Genomic DNA, 22417 nt, shown 5'->3' with positions numbered 1-22417 from the left:
TTTCCTCCGAGAAAGGACAGTCTTCAGAAATTGTACTGGTGTTTCTTCTTCTTTGGAATTATAAGAGCTTGGTCATATTATTCCAAATATATAATTTTCACAAATTACAACAATGAAGAACATGAAAGCACAGACTGTACAAAATACTCTTTTTTGTCCTAAAGTATTATTCATATTCTACTTCATAATAATTCTGTTGGAGGGTAGATACTGAGTTTCTTAGGACCTCTAATGAACAAAAGCTGTTATAATTTGTTGTCATTATTGTCTCAATTGTGTCAATTTTAAGTATAGATAATCAGAACATATTACCTCCTCAAATAATCGACCAGGCTGTGTGCCTGGATCTTAATAATAGAAAACATGTTTGCCCACCAAAATGCAAGGATGGGTTGAGGTATGCAGTGTGCATGTGTGTGTGTATGTGTGTATGTGTGCCTGTGTCTGTGTGTGTCTGTCTGTGTATGCGTGCGTGAGTATGCATTGAGTGATAGGGGTCCTCTCCTATTCAGACTTCAGGAATAAATAAAAGAAGTCTGCATTGTGGTAGAAGCTGAGAAAAGAGGAAAAATGATATTTAATTATTGCTTAACATAATTTCAAGATATTTAACAGTACCTTGAAAATTTTTTAAAACTGAAAACTGTTTTTCATGAATGTCTCCCTTTGAGTTTTGATTCTTACACTCATTCTTTTACATAAAAACTAATTGATCAATTTAGGATCTAAAAAGAGACAAGTATTACTGTTGCTATCTCATGTTGTGTAACAACTGCAAAAGAGTGGCTTATGATATAAATCATTTATTTTGCCCAGTGCTAGGGAATGACTGGCTCAGCAGTTCTCACTATGGTTCTTGTGTAGGGTCATGCTGAAGCTTCTTCGCTTGCATGTCTGGTACCTGGGTTAGACTTTACATAAGGACTTTACATAAGGTGGCTTCAGGGTCCCTAGACTTCTTCCATAGACAGTGCTCAAAGACTAACCAGGAAAACCTGCATGGTCTTTGCTAACATAGAAACCATGCAGTGTCATTTCTGCCACATTTTATTCATCTTGGTGATCCTAAAGACTAGCCTGTGGAGGGGACACTGACTGTTGATAGGGAAAGTTTACAGGAATTTACAGATATGTTTTAGAGCAACTATGGTAGTTCCCTCTAACTTGTGGCCAGAATTATCAAGAACATCTATTTAAATATAACTGTAACCTGATAGCCTAGACACAGTCAATTACAATTCCCCAGCACCTTAGCTTAGATTTTTTTCTTATAATACTAAATGTCAAAAAAATTTCATGTCTGCATTTTCATTGTTGTTAATGATGTCATGCTCTAAATTACTTCTCAGTTGAGTATTGTCTCTATAGGCCATATGAAACAACTAGTTAAGATTTTTTTTAAGTGCTTAATATACAGTCCTGGATAATTGAGATATTGAGACTTCATTTTTTACATTAAGATTATAACTAACACATTTGCCATATTCTTTTCCAAACACTTTAAATTAATTCATTGTATTTTTTCCAGAATCACTGTGAAATAGTTATTGTTATTATCCTCAGGTTACAAATAAGAAAATAGAGGCCCAGAGAGGGTAACAGCCTGTCATAGATCACACATTTACTAAATGGAGGATCTGAGATTCAAAACCAACCAGAGGGCCCTAGTGACCATAATTTGTCACCTTCTGGTCAGTAGAATCAGCTCCTTTTGTAGGCTAGAACACAATTAGTTCTCAACTATAAAGTAACATGAAGATTAAATATATTCCTATGAGAGTAAAAAGTAATAGCTTAGCCCTGGGGATTTCTGGATGATCTACAAGTGTCACAGAGAGCTGTTCACTTTGTTCAGGATTATTTAGCTTGTGCTACAGACAGATGGCAGGCCTCTCTGTCAATCACTTTATGTATTTATGTATAAATGTATGGATCTCTCTTTCTGTCTGTCTATCTGCGTAGAGACTGAACTCTCTGAGAAGACTCTGAGATACAGATTAGGCTACAGAAAGTTTATTAGGGCCGTGCACGGTGGCTCCCGCCTGTAATCCCTGCACTTTGGGAGGCTGAGGTGGGTGGATCACTTGAGGTCAGCAGTTGAAGACCAGCCTGGCCAATATGGTGAAATACTGTCTGTACTAAAAATACGAAAAATAGCTGGGCATAGTGGCAGGCACCTGTAATCTCAGCTACTCAGGAGGCTGAGGCAGGAGAATTGCTTGAACCTGGGAGGCTGAGGTTTCAGTGAGCCGAGATTACACCACTGCACTGCAGCCTGAGCAACAAGAGCAAAACTCGGTCTTAAAAAAATAAAAAAAGAAAGTTGATTAGGAAGTGCTGTCAGAATTTACAACTATAGAGCAGTAAAAATGTAGAACTGATCGAGAAAAGAAGGTATATTCTGAGACAGTCAGAGCAAACATGCCAACTAACTCCAGTGGGAACTCTGAAGCTCGGATGCTGCTCTACAATTGCACTGGATCACAGCAAAGGGACCAGGTTTTATAACTCCATATCAAGTAGCTATTGTTTGCAGGCTACCCTCAGGGAGAAAGCATGGCCTTAGGCAAGGCAACTTTCTTCAGCTAAAGGCACTGCCAGGACAGGACAGGTATGAGAGAGTCTTCATATATCAGTCACACTCCCAGCAGCCGATAGAATAGGCTCTCCAGTGCTGAAAAGGAGGCATACACGCATGTATGCACACAGTACATGTATATTTACTTGTAAATTGCATATATGTGCTTCTTCAATTTGCAAATTAAATTTCTAAAGTTAATTTTTGTTTATTTTTAAAATAAGAGGTAAACATAAAAGTCCAAATATATTTTATTATATCTCATTATTTTCTTGTTCCCCCCTAATTTTTGAAATATTTCCAGGCAAAAATAATTATTTTCCCACAGTTTATTCTCTAGTTATTTGCGTATGCTTCTCTTTGATATAAAGAGATTTTGAGGTGATTTACAAAGCTCTTCAAGAATTTCAGAAATACTTTAAAAACATAAATGAAGAAAATCAGGACACAGGGAAAATAAAATTAAAAAGGGATGAAAACAGTGGCAAAGCTAATATATTCATATTTTTTAAAAGGCTGTGAGATGCTGCACACCTTCAAGATATGAGGTGCAAATTTGGTGCTGGGCTTCTGAGCAATAGTAATAAAAGAAAATAAGATCCATTACAGGGGCCAGTGTCTATGAAATTAAAAATATACCCAATGCTCCTGGGAACTGTAAATTTTCCTGGTACTGATACCTTAGAGAAATTTAACCTCTGGCTCTTCATACAATTTACTTTTTTCAACAAAAATTGATGCTTATATAAAAAGCTCTATACATTATCAAGTAGAGACTTGAATACCTTCAGTCTATTGAATATAACTAGAAAGACTACATAGCATAATGAGGGCAGTAGCAATCACTGCAGGCTGAAATAATAAAAAGAGAACTCACGTAGGAGGTAGCATTTAAACTAAGCCTTGAAGCATGATTTAGAGAGGTGACAGGCAGTTAATGTTTAGGAAGATATTCCAGCCAAAGAAGGTAACATAAGTAAATGTATGAAAATAAAAGAGAAAAGGCAGACCATATTTGTAAAATTAATTAAATTAGACGCCCTTTCTCGATACCTTGGATGCAGCTACTTAAGATTGCTGAGTACTTAAAAGAGCATTAAAACAGTAGCAAAATAAGTCAGTTGAAAGCGTTGTTTAGGCATAGAAATAGTATGACTAAACAGTGCTTATTAAGTTATTTCCAAGTCAAAATGCAACATTTCAAAATGTAGCAGAAAAATAATTTTAACTTTTGTATTATGAAAGCAGTGCTTTTTTAAAAAATATGTACCATAATTTATAAGGATGACTAACCATTATATGATGGTATCATCTAGGCAATATGGCTTTACAGTTGCAGAGAAGTGGATCAGTCATTTATGGAATAGAAATTTTTCCTAGAAAAATTATTTTTTAAATTTATAATGCAGATTGAAAATTGATTCATAGATTTTTTTTAAGTTTTACTGCAGAGGATTTTCTCTTAATTTTTTTTTTTATAACCTTCCATTGATTACTTCAATGTTATTGAAATTTATTTTTTAAAATACCTAATCATCATCTTTAAAAAAAATCTCTGTTAGTTTATCAAAATAGCTATTAGGAACAAAATAAAGCTACTTCTATTTGTGTTGGAAATTTGAATCATGATGCAAAATAATATTATAGAAATATATCTAACTACATAAAACATTTTTCCTATGGAAATAATGTAGTGATAAAAAGTTCAAAAATTAAGTTATTGGAATTTTACTCTACAACTGGTAGATAGATTAATATTTGAAAAATCACAGAATGGAAATTGTAATATGTTTCCACTCCACAAATACTGAAGTAAGATGTTACAACTTTGGGGCAGATATGACTAAGCAAATTGAAATTTGTATATATAAATGGTAACATGGATATAGAACCCAATATTTAATGCCCTACAGGAGTGAACAGGCACACTTAATGGAATTTCTTTCAACGATGTTAATCACAGAAAATGTTTATATTACCCTGCAATTAAGTAGTATGTGGTGAAATATACAGATGTTTTTCTTTTTCTATCTATAGTATAATGTGGGTTACTCTGCAGTCAATTTGAACTCTGTACTACTTCTAAAACAAAAAACTGTTCCCCTAAATCTGAATCTAATCCATTAAGAACTAAAATATGTCAGGTAAGTGAAAGAAATAAAGGGTATTCACCTAGGAAAAGAGGAAGTCAAATTGTCTCTGTCTGCAAATGACATGATTGTATATTTAGAAAACCTCATTGTATCAGCCCAAAAGCTCCTTAATCTGATAAGCAACTTCAGCAAAGTATCAAGATACAAAATCAATGTGCAAAAATCACAAGCAGTCCTATACAGCAATAACAGACAGAGAGCCAAATCATAAGTGAACTCCCATTCACAACTGCTACAAAGAGAATAAAATAACTTACAAGGGATGTGAAGGACCTCTTCAAGGGGAACTACAAACCTCTGCTCAAGGAAATAAGAGAGGAAACAAACAAATGGAAAAACATTCCATGCTCATGGATAGGAAGAATCAATATTGTGAAAATGATCCTACTGCACAAAGTAATTTATAGATTCAATGCTATCCCCATCAAGCTACCACTGACTTTCTTCACAGAATTAGAAAAAACTACTTTAAACTTCATATGAAATCAAAAAAGAGCCCATATAGCCAAGACAATTCTAAGCAAAAAGAACAAAGCTGGAGGCATCAGGCTACCTGAGTCAAACTATACTACAAGGCTACAGTCACCAAAACACCATGGTACTGGTACCAAAACAGATATATAGACCAATGCAACAAAACAGAGGCCTCAGAAATAACACCACACGTCCACAACCATCTGATCTTTGACAAACCTGACGAAAACAAGCAATGGGGAAAGGATTCCCATTTACTAAATAGAGTTGGGAAAACTGGCTAGCCATCTGCAAAAAACTGAAACTGGATCCCTTTTTTACACGTTATACAAAAATTAACTCAAAATGGATATAAGAATTAAATGTAAGACTTAAAACCATAAAAACTCTAGAAGAAAACCTAGGCAATACCATTCAGGACATAGGCATGGGCAAAGATTGCATGACTAAAACACCAAAAGCAATGGCAACAAAAGCCAAAAATGACAAATGGGACCTAATTAAACTAAAGAGCTTCTGCACAGCAAAATCAATTATCATCAGAGTGAACAGGCAACTTACAGAATAGGAAAAAAATGTCTGCAATCTAACCATCCAACAAATGGCTAATATACAGAATATACAGGGAACTTAAATTTACAAGAAAATAACAACCCATCAAAAAGTGGGTGAAAGATATTAACAGACACTTCTCAAAAGAAGACATTTCTGCGGCCAATAAACATATGAACAAAAGCTCATCATCACTGGTCATTAGACAAATGCAAATCTAAACAGCAATCAGATACCATCTCATGCCAGTAAGAATGGCAATCATTAAAAAGTCAGGAGACAACAGATGTTGGAGAGGATGTGGAGAAATAGGAACACTTTTACACTGTTGGTGGGAGTGTAAATTAGTCCAACCATTGTGGAAGACAGTGTAGTGATTCCTTAAGGATCTAGAACCAGAAATACCATTTGACCCAGCAATCCCATTACTGGGTATATACCCAAAGGAGTATAAATCATTCTACTATAAAGACACATGCACACATATGTTTATTGCGGCACTTTTCACAATAGCAAAGACTTGGAACCAACCCAAATGCCCATCCATGATAGACTGGATAAAGAAAATGTGGCATATATACACCATGGAATACTATGCAGCCATCTAAAAGGATGAGTTCTTGTCCTTTACAGGGACATGGATGAAGCTGGAAACCATCATTCTCAGCAAACTAACACAAGAACAGAAAGTCAAACATGTCATGTTCTCACTCATAAGTGGGAGTTGAACAATAAGACCACATGAACACAGGGAGGGGGGCATCACACACCAGGGCCCTTTCAGGGAGTGGGGGCTAGGGGAGGGATAGCATTAGGAGAAATACCTAACGTAGACGACAGGTTGATGGGTGCAGCCAACCACCATGGTACGTGTATAGTTATGTAACAAACCTGCATATTCTGTACATGAATCTCAGAACTTAAAGTGTAATAATAAAAATTTAAAAGTTAAAAAAATAACTAAAACATTTATCTTTACAGTAGATTTCTTGTAGATAAGATAGATATTTCCCACAGCAAATGGTAGTAAACTTTCCTAAAAATTTTCTCAATACACTGTAAATTAGACTGTCATAGAAGCTACTAAAATCTTTTTGTTTCATGCAGTCAGTCACTGTGGTGTTCCTCACTTGTATTCACTTTACCTCTCAACTCTTCTTGTTCAAGCACCCTTTTCCCCTGTAATTATACTAAAACTCAGGTTCTAGACCAATGACTCTCCCTGCCAACATAACCCTCTGAAATCACGGTCCTTATCTCTTTGTCACAGCTCCTCACAAGGAGGAATAATATGTGCCTGGAATTGTGCTAAATACAATCTTCTTCTTGTTACAGTTTAAAATAGTCCAGAATAAACGTTCTGATTTCTAATATTATAGCCTTATAAACATTACTGTTAGTTATATTGGATGAATGCATGAAAGTGGCCATTGAATTATCAGGTGAATATTCAGTGTTTCTTTATTTCTGAAGTTAAATATTTGCTTATAGGAAACTACAATTAGTGTAAAATACAATATTTTATAGCCTATATTATAACATTGAGTGGATTTTACTCTATAAATGCACATTTTTCTAAAAATTGGAATATAACGATATGCAGTTTATTAAATCCGTAATGCTTAGGTTTAAAAAAGACATGCCTTCTTCTGAAAAGAGAAAGTTTATGTTCCCTCTATTTGTGTTTTTAAAATATGCTGTTTTGTTTTTCTAATATAAATCATATTCTAGCATTTGCATACATCCTTCTCATCAGCCTCTCTTATGTTCTGATAAGTCCCCCAGTCAAGTATGGACTACAGAAGAGATCTAAAATTGTATGCACATCTTTCTTCCATATTGCATTTTATAACGGGCAAGCCACCCATAAACATGTTATTTCATTTGTTTGGAGCAATAATCTATGTCTCCAAGGAATTAAGTGGCACTTGCCTAAGGTGACAAAAGGCAAATAGTGAGGTCGGAATTCCAACTCCTAAAGTTGTCCACTTTCCATCATATCTTTTATTTTTAATATTTGCAGAGGCTTTCTGGCTCTCTCAGCACAGTATGCAAAACATCAATCATAGTATGGCACCAACAAATACCTCTGGTTGCTTCTCTTTTTTAGTTTACATTTTGGGAATGCAGGGATTTTAAGAATTCCAATAAAAGTTGTCTATACTCATGCATTATATCACTAATGTTAGTTATTAGTACATTAAGTATGCATAGCATAATTGGATATTTTTGTAGGTTTTTCCATCTAGTAAGATATGTAATTTATAAAGTATTCCCTGTGTTTATTTGTTAATTTTTTAAAATCCCCATATTCTTAAATTTGTATTGTGTATTTTATCAGCCTACAAAGTCATTCAATTTAACCTAAACATTTACATTTTCAGACAATAATGCAATACAAAATGGTATCAGAATCTGTTTGAATATCACATCTCAGTTTGCTGTCAAAACCCAGCCTCGCTTTATTCATGTAACATTGAAAAGTTCACAGAATTGAGCCACTAGCCAGATATTTTGCCCTTTGATAATTGTTGTTTGTCTGCTATGCTACTTTACAATAGGATACTTTATCCAGGTACCTAATTTGGTTATGCGAACAACTACAATACTCTAAAATAAGTTATTTTCAATGTAGTATAGTGGTAATGGAAAGCTGTAACTTAAGGTAATGCAATCTTCAAATTTCATTGTTCCAGATGTTTATATTGACATTTTCTTGAAGTTATTTTTTCCACAAGAAAATAAGTATATTGAAGAAAAACCTTCATTTTCATAACCCTTACAATATTAACAGGTGAGGTTTTGATAGTGGCTGCAGGCTACTTTATTGTCAAACTCTTTGACATTAATGTATGTTGTTTTACGTTATTTGGCAGGTAAGGACATGGCTCCAAATGCATTTCCTCTTCTTAGCGAAAATATACACAATTCTCGGCTATTTCAAAATAAAAATTCTAGGAATAATTTTATTTTTTACCATGATTCCTGTTTTACTAAATTTTCCATAATTCACTACTTTCACATTCTGATGTAATTTCTGACAGAAAATAATTTTGTAGTTATCACATGAGTATCCCATGAGGCTTTCACCAAACAAGGAAGAATACTCTCTATTTTGCTATTTCAACATTTCCTCAGTATTTTACCAGCACATTTTAATGCATATTCTGTTAAAAGTGTCAGAGCAAGGTCATTTGCTGTTATATAATTCTCATACACAAAGGTATACATTGGTTAAAGGCATTAAGAAATACATTGAGTAGATTCTTTAGCCTGTCTAATAATTGGTAAATTAAGGAGAATATATGTGTGATGCCCAAATGCAGAAGTCAGCTAAGAATATCTAAAGAGGAGCTTGTATTTCTAAAGATTATACACGGTCTTTACTTGCCCTTGTGGCCTACATCAGTAAATTTGCACATAATCTTGTTTCCTAGCGGCTGCCCCCACAGCAAAGAAAGAAATCACACAGGGTAAGTTTCCCCCAGAGACACACAGAAGCCAATAATCCTGCTAACATTTGCTCCTGTATAAAAGGCCAAGCCTGCACCATAGTCAGGTAGCTACCTAACATTTCCCCGCTGTATTTCCACAGTGAGGAAACAGGATACCGTGTTTCCACTCACAGGACTTGAGGAAGTAGTTGTAAGAAATGTGGTATCCAAATGGAGAAGAAAAGCAATATTATAGTCCATCATTATGAGAAGATAGTCTATTAAAATCAAACTACTCTCTACAAATATACAAAACAACAACAACAACAAAAAAAACAAACAGTCTTTGCATAATAGGAGGTGGGGTGGAAATTTTCCTTTTGCCTAAATCACAAAAACTGGCCTCAAAGAGATGCCAAGTACCCACTTTCTAATAAATCCTAGAAACAGCTGGAGACCTAGGGAGGAGCCAGTGCTGTTTAAGCCCAAGAGCATCAGGCTAACGACCCAGAAAAATTCAGTGTTTCACTTCAAATCTGAAGGACATCTGCTGCAGAATTCCCTCTTGCTGAATGCTAATCTTTTGTTCTATTCAGGCCTTCAACTGATTGGATGAGGCCCACCTACATTATAGAAATAATCTGCTTTACTCAAATTTGATTGATTTAAATGTTAGTCTCACTGGAACACACCCTCACAGAAACATTCAGAATAATGCCTGACCATATTACTGGGAGCCATGACCCAGCGAAATTGACATATAAAAGTCACAGTCACAATAACTTACCATGATACTGACTCTTTGTGGCTAATTTTTCCTCATTCAAATATCAAGTGGAGGGAGCAGAGGCATAGATGATGATTACTTGATTTGAATGTCTGAATTTGCTGTCAGTCAAGGGAAACTAGAAGTAGTTCTACGTGAGCCACTTCGCTGGCACCACCATGTGAAATTATTCTGCTAGGTAAAATATACTGTCACAGGCACAGACGGCTAGACTGCCAAGGATGCTTGAGTCAGTTTTCCCAAATCAGGGAACTATATATACAGTGAGGAGAACAGCAGCTCCAAGAGAACTTACTCATGTGCCCATTTCATTAGAACACTTACCACACAGAGAACATCTGTGGTGACTCCAAAAACTATTACAATTAACCAATCCATTTGTAATTTTTCCTCTCCTATCAATGTGCCCCAGCACACAGCAGAACACAGAATTTACAGAAAACAAAGAGAGGTGGTACCTCGATGATAGACACGTCTGTTTCCTTCTTTCTTTCACCTATGACTGTGGAGGGATGAGGAACAATAATTTCAGATAGCAAAGGCAGGAAAAAAACTTTGAACTGAAGATGCCATTGAAATTTAAAACCACATGGATTTGTTCTAATTGAAAGTTATAGCAAGTTTTGAAATATGTGGAATATTTATTAGGGGATAATAAAATGTATTGCAGGATATGGCTGGAAGCAACAACTAGAGGAAAACATAAAATATCATGTTTATATGTTACTAATTTGGACCAATTAAGAAATGCATATACTTACAGGTAGAGAGGCAGTGCTATGTTAGCTCTCTGTGATAACAAAAGGCCCCCACCCCAGCAGGCATTTCATCCCTATTATTCTGGAGACAGCAATCTGTTTCTTTGGAGAATTTCTCTAAATCCAAATGATCCTTCTGAAACTATCATAATGCCCTTCATCTCAGCCACAGACCTGAGCATTTGGCCTAGGTTATGTCAATCATAGTTCCACTGGATCATGCATAGCAAATAGCCAAAAGGGAGACATATGACCTGGGCCTGAGCTACTAGAATCCTATCCTTAACTTTTATGAATAAATTTTGCAGGGTGTTTCAGGATCTAGTCAAAAGAAAGAAACCATGCCAGTTATTAAATAGGATTATATTATATAAAAATATTGTTAACTAAGTAACTGAAGGGATCAAAAGAGAGCTGTAAGATATTATGGAGGTAGAAGTTATAGAAAGTAGCCGTCACCCTTAGAGCTAAAGGAACAAAAGGAAGAGGCTAAGATAATTAAAATGTAGAAACTTAGAGGATGGGTCCCAAGAGTTGAAACATGGACTACAGACAGTCTTTTACTTGCCCTGGATTTTCTTACAACTTTTCAACTTTACTATGGGTTTATCAAGGTAATAAAATTCATTTTTGACCTATGACATTTTCAACTTACCATGTGTTTGTAAGCATATAATCTCATTGTAAGTTGAGGAACATCTGTACTGAAGAAGAGGAGCTGCTCTGCTGGTGCTGGTATCTTTGAGTTTGGAGGAGCAGTCTTTGGGATCCAGACCTGTAAAGAGGAAACACAGGCAGGTGGTGTTGGTATCTCTGAGAGGCAAGTAATGGGGCTAGATATGTGAGTGTGGGGGACATTGCAAACTTAATTCAGCTGCTGTTGTGGGAAAGCCCTGCTACTGCTGGGAATTGTTGTTGGGGTAATGCCCACAGGAACAGGAAGCAGTCTAGAAATACACAGGGAACAAACAGAAAAGAGAACATCTTCTTTTTCCACCCTTGCTGTCTCCCTCTTGTGCCCCTGATTGGCAGAGCTTCACAGGGAGCCAGCTGACAAAGCAAAAATGTAGCTGGCAGAGTCTCAGCACCAGAAATGCAAAGCTGAATGGAGAAGGATGGGTTTTAGCTGCTGAGAGACAGGAACTATAGAACTAGTGTAGAGACATATGTTTTCCTTTTAGATTATGAGATGAGATGAATCTGACTATGCATTAAGAAAAAGCTATTTCTTAGCATGTCCTCAGTAGCCATATCAAGGGAGAAGCAGGCTTATACCAGCCACTTAGTTCCAGAGGCTCTTCTTGACCAGTAAGCTCCTACTTTTAATATAATCAACTAGATATGTATGACTCTCTTTCCTTATAAATACATGGAGTAACTCAGGAGGATGTGACCTTCTACCAGAGCCTATCTTTACCATCAGGTATACTTGCCCTAAGCACAGTTCTCTGTGGAATAACAAGAGCTCGGGGAACTGGGCATGCTTCATTTATTATTTTTTTTTCCAAAAAACTCTATTTTAAATTTATACCATATGACATTAGCAAAGTATGTGCCAGTGCCATCTCTACAGGACAGTTAAAAGCTATACAGGCATATGCCCAGGACATTGGCAGTCTTGCCCTGCTACATTAAGGAAGCTCATCTACAGTAAGAGTCTAAAAGAGGAAAGCAAGTAGAAAGATTATGGAATGAATGCTGCACCCTGCCAAATGTATATTTTGAAACTCTATCCTCTAATGTGATGGCATTGGGAAGTGGGGCCTTTGAGAAGTAATTAGGTTTAGATGAGCTCATGAGAATAAAGTTGCTATAATGTTAACATTCTTATGAGGAGAGGAAGAGACACCAGAGCTTCCACTCCCTCCGTCATGCTAGGATACAGCAAGAAGTTGACCACCTGAAAACCAGAAAGAGGGCCCTCATCAGGCACTTAATCAGCTGCCATCTTGATCTTGGATTTCTTAGCTTTCAAAACTGTAGAAATAAATATATGTTTTTAAGCCACCCAGTGGGTGTTATTTCGTTATAGCAGCTGGAGCTAAGACAAGTGACAAAGTATAAAAAAGAAATAATGGTAAAGAATAAAGTCTTAAAAACCTAATTTGACTATTGTCTGTGGCTTGCATACAAGGCAGTTCTTTACTGAACTCTACATGTGATGTGATCCTATACATACCGTTATTTGCTCAACTAGTTTGAGTGGATGTCTGCAAATAAACGTGAGTAATACATGGGATTTAAAGCTTAGGACACATTTTTTAAAGGTACTTCCAAAAAAGTAATGATGCAATTTGTAAAATGCTTTACTGAACAAATGATGATGAATCTCAAATATTCTTTTTCCTAACCATATGGCTTATTGGACAATAAATGAAGATAAAGGACACACAAATCCTTCATTTTAAGTAGCTGTGTTCCATGTTCTAACAACAGTCCAAAGTGGCAATAGATTTAACGTTGGATTTGAAGGCAGACAGTGAGTGACAAACCACTTCAACTTCATCTAATATTCGAAACAGTAATTTTCATAGATTAATTGGCATGGAATAGGAAAACTTTTATTTAATGAATTGAAGTTTATATTCAGTGATGAAACTAACAAAACATGGAATCTATCCAATTCCTGAATTTCCACTATTTCAGTCCTACTCAGGGAGCAAAAGCATTTCTGTTTGGAAAGAAGACAAAATTTTGGTTGAGCAGAGCCAGGGACCAAGTCTTCACAACTTCACATTCACTTTCCAGCCTTTCAGAATAGTCCAGCATTTATGCCTTATCTAGTTGAAAGTGAATGCTCCTCTGAAAGAAATACAAGCTGTGCACTGTCATCTAGTGCTCATCCAGATCTTACAAACATGAGGTCAGGTTCATGATATTGCTCAAGTAACTGCAAATGGCGCCCTAAAATAACCAACACATCACCTGGTGCTTCTTCTTCTTTCAGATAACAGCCTCTTCTAACTTTAGTTGCATTACCAGAAAAATCATAGATCAGTCCAACAATCCCACATGGAACTGTAGAAAAGCATCTAAGATTTCCCGGGGAAATACATAAATTATTACCAATATAAATTGTTGCCAATTATTACCAATATCCTCAACTTCAACTAAGTTCTAAAAACCACACAGATGTTTAAGAATATTTCTATAATAATTTGCAATGCTATTTTCCAGAAATTATAATTTCAAACCTTCATATCCCCCAAATTTCCAATGTCTTCCATTCTGTAAATCTCAGCTATTGGGTTGCCTTAAACTTTAGAAAAATATAGAAGCCAAAAAACAGGAACTGGTCAGTCTTGCTGAAACCAATTACATCAGTGTATTGCAGCTACAACTATCTTCTCTTATTTCCATTTCCATTATAATGATGAATTTATCTCTTTCTTAATAATAGTTGTTTCTCCATAAGCAGTGAAAGGCATGATTACATACCACCTTTCTTACAGAATTAACAAATGACAAATGCATAATAGCAAAAAACTTCAAAAAAAAAAAAAAAAAAACCTTAAAGCCACAACCTTCTTCAATTATGTTTCTATCTCTCTACTTCATTTATTCTGGAGACAAACATCTAAATAGAATTCTTTAAATGCACTATGTCATTTTCTCTAAATTCTTTCCAGCCATGTAATCACTTTTCCAATGTTTCAAATTGTTTTTCTCAGAAATAAAACTTTAAAGCCCAAATTGGAAGCCATTATACTTTTGCTGTTTTCATTTTTTCCCCACCGTTCTCACAGGCATCCATTATCCTGATATTTTTGTAAATTATTTCCTGCCCATAATTTTTATATTTTTACTACATACTCACTGTATATAAAGCATATGATTTTTCATTTTTACATGATACATTTTCTTCATTTATTATATATTGCACATAATTAATATTATTTGATTTAACGCTCACTATATGAGTGTGTGTATATATATGTGTGTGTGTGCATATATATATATAGTGTGTGTGTGTGTGTATGTATGTGTGTGTGTGTGTATATATATATATTCATTGTTAGGGAGTCCCAGGACTACTCAGTTTACATTGATTCCATAAATCTTCTCAGCTGGAACCACGACTTTTAAACACTACATATATTCTAAAAATTCACAAATTTACCTTTCCATTTCTGACATTTCCCTGAATTCCACAACGGTGTATACAGTTGCCTACTTGACATCTCCCTTTGGATATGCAATGAGCTTCTCAAACTCAAATACAATTCTGAAGTTTCAATGACCCTTCAAATCTCCTCTCTTCTGTATTTCCTATCTTTGTAAATGGTAATTCCATTCTTTCATTCATTTAAGTCAAACATCTTAGAATCATGGTAGTTTTCCTTGCGTACTTCGTTGTTTTTTATTAATTACACTCACTTTCAATCAACTCCACAGGGGTCTCCCTGATCTCATGACATAATTTTCTATCTGTTTTCTCCACCTCTATTAATGCCCAACTGCAAACATTTTATCAACAAAATCATCTTTTAAAAATACGTTCAATCATGCCACTTCCCTGCTTCTCACTACATCTGAGCCCTCCCTCTCCAGCCTATCTGTGACCTTCTCTATGCTCCAGTCACAACAGCTTCTTCTGTCATTCTCCAGACATAGAGACTTGGTACAGATTTCCAGAGCAACATTAACAGCTCTTCCCTGCACCTCTATTTGATTCTAGGAATTCTAATTGTCTACCATCATATATCAGCTTAAATACTTAATTGATAGTACCTCAAATCTACTGATGAGTTTCTGACCCATATTTTTCCTTTACTTTGCTCTTTGGAGATAACTTGTCTCAAATTATGTTTTTTGTCATTTCTGTTTCTTAAGATTCCCACTTTTACTTTTAGGTTTGTTTACTTTTGATGTAAGTCAATCTATTATTAAGATGCATCATCCAGTTTGTAGCTATATTTCGTTCATTTTAAATTTTGGTAGTATTTTCAACATGCCAATCTATAACATTTTACTTGTGTTTTTTTTTTAAGATATGTTTTAGAGTTGTTTCCAGATTTTTGTTCTTGCAAGCAGTGATATAATGAAGATACATACAAAGATGTTTTGGTCTACATGTGTGGTAGACAGAATTTTGGCTTCTGTGATTTGCTCCTTAGCAATACTTTTATAAATATATTACATAGCTAAAGGGCTTTGCAGATATAATTAAAGTTACCAATCAAATGACCTTAAATTAGAAAGATTATGCTATGTGGACAGGCAATGTGGACTGTATGTGGATGGGTTTAATATAATCACAAGCATCCTCAGAAGCAGATATTTTTTTCTCTTTCTGGTAACAGAAGAGGAAGTCAGATATTTGAAGCACACGAAAAATTCAGTGTGTTGTTGTTGGCTTCAAGGCGAAGTGGCAAGAAACAAGGACTTTAGTCATACAACTCCAAGTAATTGAATTCTGAGAACAACCTGAATGAACTCGGAAGTGGAGTCTTAACCAGAGCCTCCAGATAAGAGCCAAGGATAGCAAATAATTCAATTTTGGTCCTGGAAGGACCTGAGCAGAGGACACAGAGGAGCCACCTTGTACGTGAACCTCTGACTCACAAACCTGTGATATAATAAATGAGTGTTTTAAGTCACTAAATCTGTAGTAATATGTTTAAAAAGTAATAGAAAACTAATACAACATGTCTAAGAGTTTCTCTTGAAGTGTCGTGGCTCTTTGGGTCCAGAGGGTACATCTGCGATTTTCACTAGTGAATTTCCAGTTTCCAGCATATCTCCTGCTTCAGTTTGAACATTTCATATGTACTTGTGGACTAAATGAGTGAACACAAAACTGAAGTTTATAAATACTTAAAACTAAAGGGCAGAATTGGGTATGAAATAGGAGGACAAATCAGATTAAAAAATGAAAATAACTTGATGGAATTATAATAAGCAACAAATAGCTAATATTTGTGAAAACATAACATTGAATAACAATTATGTATTATCTTCAGTACCTACTTTATACATATAAATTTGATTGCAAGAGCAGGTTTATTAGAATTTAAAACATTTGCACAAGGAAATATTATAAGTGGACAATAAATTCTCAATATCACGTAAAAGCACCAAATTAACTTACAGCTTAATTATGTCTATAAACAATAGATGAGAGAAATAATGGTCAAGTCGTAATAATAGTAAAAGAGAAATAATGACCAAGTCATAATAATAGTAAAAGAGAAATAATGACCAAGTCATAATAATAGTAAAAAGCACATATCAGCGAATGACAGAAGTATGGTTGGAAAGTAAAGCTGGAAAAAAGATAAGGGGCTGTATTTGATACAAGTGGAAATGATGGTAGTTTCATGTGGCAAAATGCTACAATAAAATAACAGACTTGTCACAGTATGTTGTGTGGTTTAGATGAAGTGGCCAAGAGATTAGAGTTGAGGGCACCAATAAGGCCTTTGCATTTCATTCAACTATCGCTGAAATAAGAGTAAATCTGACTTGTGACAGTTCCAATAGATACATCTCAATGATTATTTGTCTAGAGCTTAATGATTAATTAGATTAAAACAATGAAAGGAGAGAGATGTTAAAATTTTTTATGAATATTCATTAGGCAGTGAGGGTATGTTGAAGACTTGGAAAATTCTTAATCCTAAACTTATAATTAAAGGGAAAAAAAAACAGGTCATTCCCTATTCTGTTCCATACAAAGTAATTTCCACAGCTTGATTTTGTGCAAGAATAGTTTCACTGATTGTCTAAACGTATCTTTAGAATTTTCCCATTATCTCCTCATTTTATAGTCTGCAAAATTTTCATCTGTTCTACATCCTTGCAGATCAGTTTCAATTTTTTTGTATTGAGTATAATTTTCTATGCTAATATACAATTATTTTGACAAATTGATCATACACCATTCTTTTTGTCTTCCTTTGGTTAGGCAGCCCATATTTCAATTTTGTAGTGGCTGAGTAGTTTTTATTGACAAGACCATGCTTTTTGCTACATAACAATGGAGGCAGGATCTAAATCCAAATTCCCTTAAGGCTACTTTATTTGGTTAAGCTAACACTGAATTGTTGGCTAAGCTATAATTAAGCTAAGACTTAACTACTTAATTATTTTGTTTCATTATGCTTTGTAGTTTATAAAAACGCTTTATTCATCTTCTCTTTCCCTGCTTTATACATTCTATTTTGCATATAAGATTTTATTTTGTTAATCAGCTTTTCTGAATCATTAATCCAATGCAGTATCACTAGACAATAGCATTGCATATTTACACTTAAGAAGTTAAGACTTTTATTGTGCCATACTTATATCACAACTAAAAATAATCTCAAATTCTTCTATTTCTGAATCTATTCTATATTATGTGAACATTTGTTTTCTTAAATATTATTCACAGTTTAACACGCTACACTATTTTCAATAAAATATGGGTTTCAAATATATAGAAAAATACAGCAGAAACTATGCATATTTAAAAAATGTATATGAAGTTTCTGGGGGCAAAGGGTTATTTGTTTAAAAAACAATTCTCAAAATTACTTTAAAAGTAATCAATTTCTTATATTATGATTTATTCGTTACTTATAACATTTCTTAAATGAAAATCTAAAACAAAACTTTGCATGTTAAAAAAATAAGAGGGTATTATCTATGGAAAATCACTTAAGATATTTAATTCTAATACAAGGTTTTAAGCTCCTGAGGCAGATAAATATATTGTCAATATTTTATAATAAATAAATATGTTTGTAGTATATCCACAAAACCTAACTGAGCCTGTGCTTTATAAATATTTGTTGAATGAATATATGGGTGAATGTATTAACAAATCCAACTTACAGAAAATGGTCATTACTAAATGTCAGTGTACACTTAGATCTGAAAATTAAAATGCAATTATAAATTATTGTAATAAGTGTATTTTGATAATCTTCAGAATAGAGCACATGCAAGCAAGTATTGGTTTTTGAGGCCATAACTATGTCTTTTTTGCTGGAGAAACATTTGGTGAACAGTTCCTATAAAAGCACATGTTTAATCAGTTTAATGCTATTAGAATTGAAAGAATACAAAGCAATGAATTTGAAACATTACTTAATCTGCCTTTTCTTCTCTTGTGCAGTGGTTCAATAAAATCTGAAAGAAGTTATTTTGAAAGAGCAGATTAAACAAAAGATCTAATTCGTTGGTAATCCTAGTAATTGGGACTATACATTAAAAAAAAAAAAGTTGCTGCTATAAAAACATGTTTGAATTGTTAGAATCCCAAAAGGATTTACAATAGCATCCTCACAAGAAGAGTAGTAGGGAAATTGCTCTTAGATGTTACTCAACTTCAAGAAGTCTTTTAAAATGATAGTCATCTGAAAAAAGAAAGCTAACCTCAAACCGTACTAGAAGCAACATGCTGAAAAATCAATTAGATATGCAGTCTAGAAATAAGGTCAAAGGTAACAATAAATCTTCTAGAAATTATCCTAGGTAGGTACTTGTAACTTTGAGATTGGCATAGATTCCTTAAGCAGGATGCAAAAATATGATTATAAAAGAAAAACTGACAGATTAGATTTCTATCAGATCTGAAAATTTTTGTTTATTAAAATATAGGTTTAAGAGATTCAAAAAGCAAGCTGCCAAAAAGAAGACAATATCTGTCATACAAATATCCATTAAAGCATCCTTATTCAATAAATCTTACTAATAAATGAAAAACCAATGAAATTTCTTAAAAAATGAAAAACTTGAACAGGCTTTTCACAAACATAAGAAAGGAAATCATAGTAGTCAACAAGCACAGGAAATAGTGCTCAATGTAATAAATTATTCAGGAAATGCGAATTAAAAGCACAATGAGATACTGCTATATAGTAACCAGAATGAATACAACTTAATAAAATTCACAATACCAATTGGGAGCATATGAATGGATCGACAGCACTCTCATTCACTTCTAGTGGTGATGGAAACTGCACAATCAGTGTGTAAAACTGTTATCAGTACCTTCTATACCTAAATACATGCATATCCTATGACCAAGCAATTCAATTTCTGCCTAGGCACCTCACAGAAATTTGTAGATATATACAACATAAACATGTACAGAATGATCATTAAGAATAATTCACAATATCTCAAAACTGGAAGTAATCCCCATCAATAATAAAATAGGAAATAAACATATTATTCAATATATTTATATAATGAACTATTATAAAGCAATGAAATAGAAAAGAGTACTGTTTCTAGCAACAATACAAATCAATTTCATAGATTCATGCTGAGCAGAAGAACCTCAAACACAAAATAGTCCATCCTATATGATTTCCTGGTAAAGGTCAAAATCAACTGAAATCAATCTAGGTAATAGAAGTCATAATAGTGACTACTTTTTAGGGCATATGATGACTGAGGAAGAGGCACAGGAGAGGCATTTGTGGTATAGGTTACATTCTATGCAATGCTCTTGGCACTGTTAGCTGGTTCGCTCACATTGTTAAAAAAACTACCTATTGTAAACTTAATATTTATAACATTATTAGATACATTTTGCACTTCAATAGAAAGCTTATCTATTCTATTAAATGGATAAAACTACTTCTTAGATGATTGATGCAACATTCAACTTACTAATGTCCAAATATCTGATTATATTAACCAAAATTTTTACAATTTTTAAAGTCATTACATTTCATAAATCAGATAATTTGTAAATCTTATCTTCTTGATTTTGTCTCTTGGGTTATAATATTGCAAGATTTATACTTCAAGTTAGTCAATTCACTTTCAATTTTTTTGAAAAGAAATCAAGTTTTAATGGAGGTCTAATTAATGTGGTCTTGATTTAGATATTTATAAGCTGATTTGCATTTGTAACATAAAGAAAAATTCTGCTCATTATCAACCATTTTTTCCTACTTACTTATATAAGTTTATGTTTTAAACTGATGTGCCACTTCATACCCCTACTATGGGCCATGCACCATAAGTTAAACATTTTATCCAATTAACTCATTTAAAAATCATGGGATTCTATCAGGCGGCATTATTATTTTCGTTTATATAGAATAAGGAAACTATGATGTAAAGAAGAGCCATGCCCAAGATGATAACATCTGCCAGGTGCTAGCATTTGGGTTCAAAGCAAGCTGTCCCTGCAGAAAGTCACATGCCTAACCATTTAGCTTAATGCGAAGGAACTAGTCCTTAGAGATATCTGCCCTACTTAATTCTAGAGATGGTAACAGTTAAAGATCAATTGTAGCATCTTGATGCTGTCTTTACATAGCTTTCTCCTTATTTACTTAAGTGGTCTCAATTTGTTTCTTATGCATTTAAGTGTTCAATTATGCTAATGCTGTTCCCCAGGGATTTGCTCTTCCCTCTCTCTGCTCTTTGTTTATGTGATCCCAGAGGCTTCCCTTATTGAAGAATAAGTCAATTTTTTCTCCCTAATGATTTTATCATACTAAGTTTTCTTGGGCTGTATTCTCTGATATTGCTTTTCATTGTAACAGAGATTCAGGTATGAGTATTACACTATTTTTGAAATTTTAATAGCTCTTTTCTACATAATTCTTATTAATTGATGCACCTGGATGCGGAGAAGTACTGCGAGTGTTGTTGACATATACTGATGGTTTCATTTTGTTTCTACAGATGTTGCTGTAATGCTCAACCTAGTTACCTCTTTGGAGCAACATGTATCATCAATTTTTAGAAAACTGTATTACCGTTTAAGAAGTAGTTTCTAGGTCTCATAATAAGATTTATGCACTGTTTGTTGCCTGTAGTTTCGGCTGATAATGTTTGACTGGATTACAAAACAGATTTTAAATGTTGACTGTATTACACAGTGCAGAGTTAGTGTCAGCCTTGGGTGTTTTGATTGCTTGCTTGTTTACATATCGGATATGTGCCATGTACTCAGTGATGGTACCACTCGGTATCTTTTATATGAGTGTAGTGCTAAGATTGGAAAATAGAGATCCCACATAGAGAGAGAGAACAGAGAAGTATGTTTTGTTTTGCTTGCAGTGGACACAGAATACCATCCATTGCAAAAAGTAAAACAATTACATATTTTGTTATCTCTCAAACATTTTATCTTACCCCTACTGCCATCCTACTTTGTCAAAAATGTTGATGTGTCTTTTTAAACCTGGAAGCGATTAGATTCTTATTGTAAAAGAAACTATTTTATGTCAATTAAAAATAAAACAAAACTTAAAAATATTATTCTGTAAGCCTTCTTATGTTTCTCGCTTTTCCTCTGCCTCTATACCTAGAATACAACATCCTGAAAGACAGAAATTATACATTGTTTTTCTTTCCATGATTTTTAGTTTAGTCCAATTTCTAATTCCATCAGGTGGCAGATAATGTTAGTAATAATATTCCCTAATTAACATGGCAATTGCATAATCATAATATACCCTTGGGTGATGCCTTCCATAGTGAACACAATGGCAGCTGTATGTATATCTGCAGCTACTTCATTTCTCATTTACCTCAATATTAGAGTGTCACATACTTCAAGCAATGAACCAGCAGAAAAATCTACACTGCAGAGTGAAGGTACCAACCACTAATTGAATCACAATTATGGGGAATATAGGATAAATTAGCAACAGAACTCTGGGCAGTAAAGCAAACGTTTGCTTTAAAGCTGTCTCTTGGCAGATGAACAGGTCTTAGCCTCTGGT

At 34.2% G+C, this 22417-nt stretch overlaps 1 long non-coding RNA gene across 1 annotated transcript in view; it reads right to left on the bottom strand.

The window, feature by feature from the left end:
* Positions 1–22417, bottom strand: part of LOC105710432 (uncharacterized) — a 302331-nt gene that overhangs the window by 25377 nt on the left and 254537 nt on the right. Inside the window, exon 2 of the long non-coding RNA XR_001105784.2 lies at positions 11392–11511. This is a non-coding gene — a long non-coding RNA (uncharacterized LOC105710432). The remainder of the gene's footprint in view (positions 1–11391; positions 11512–22417) is intronic.

This window comes from Aotus nancymaae, unplaced genomic scaffold (genome assembly GCF_030222135.1).
Source record: "Aotus nancymaae isolate 86718 unplaced genomic scaffold, 86718_ANA_hifiasm-v0.15.2.pri h1tg000007l, whole genome shotgun sequence".
Lineage (NCBI taxonomy): Eukaryota > Metazoa > Chordata > Mammalia > Primates > Aotidae > Aotus > Aotus nancymaae.
This window is presented reverse-complemented; position numbering and strand designations above follow the sequence as displayed.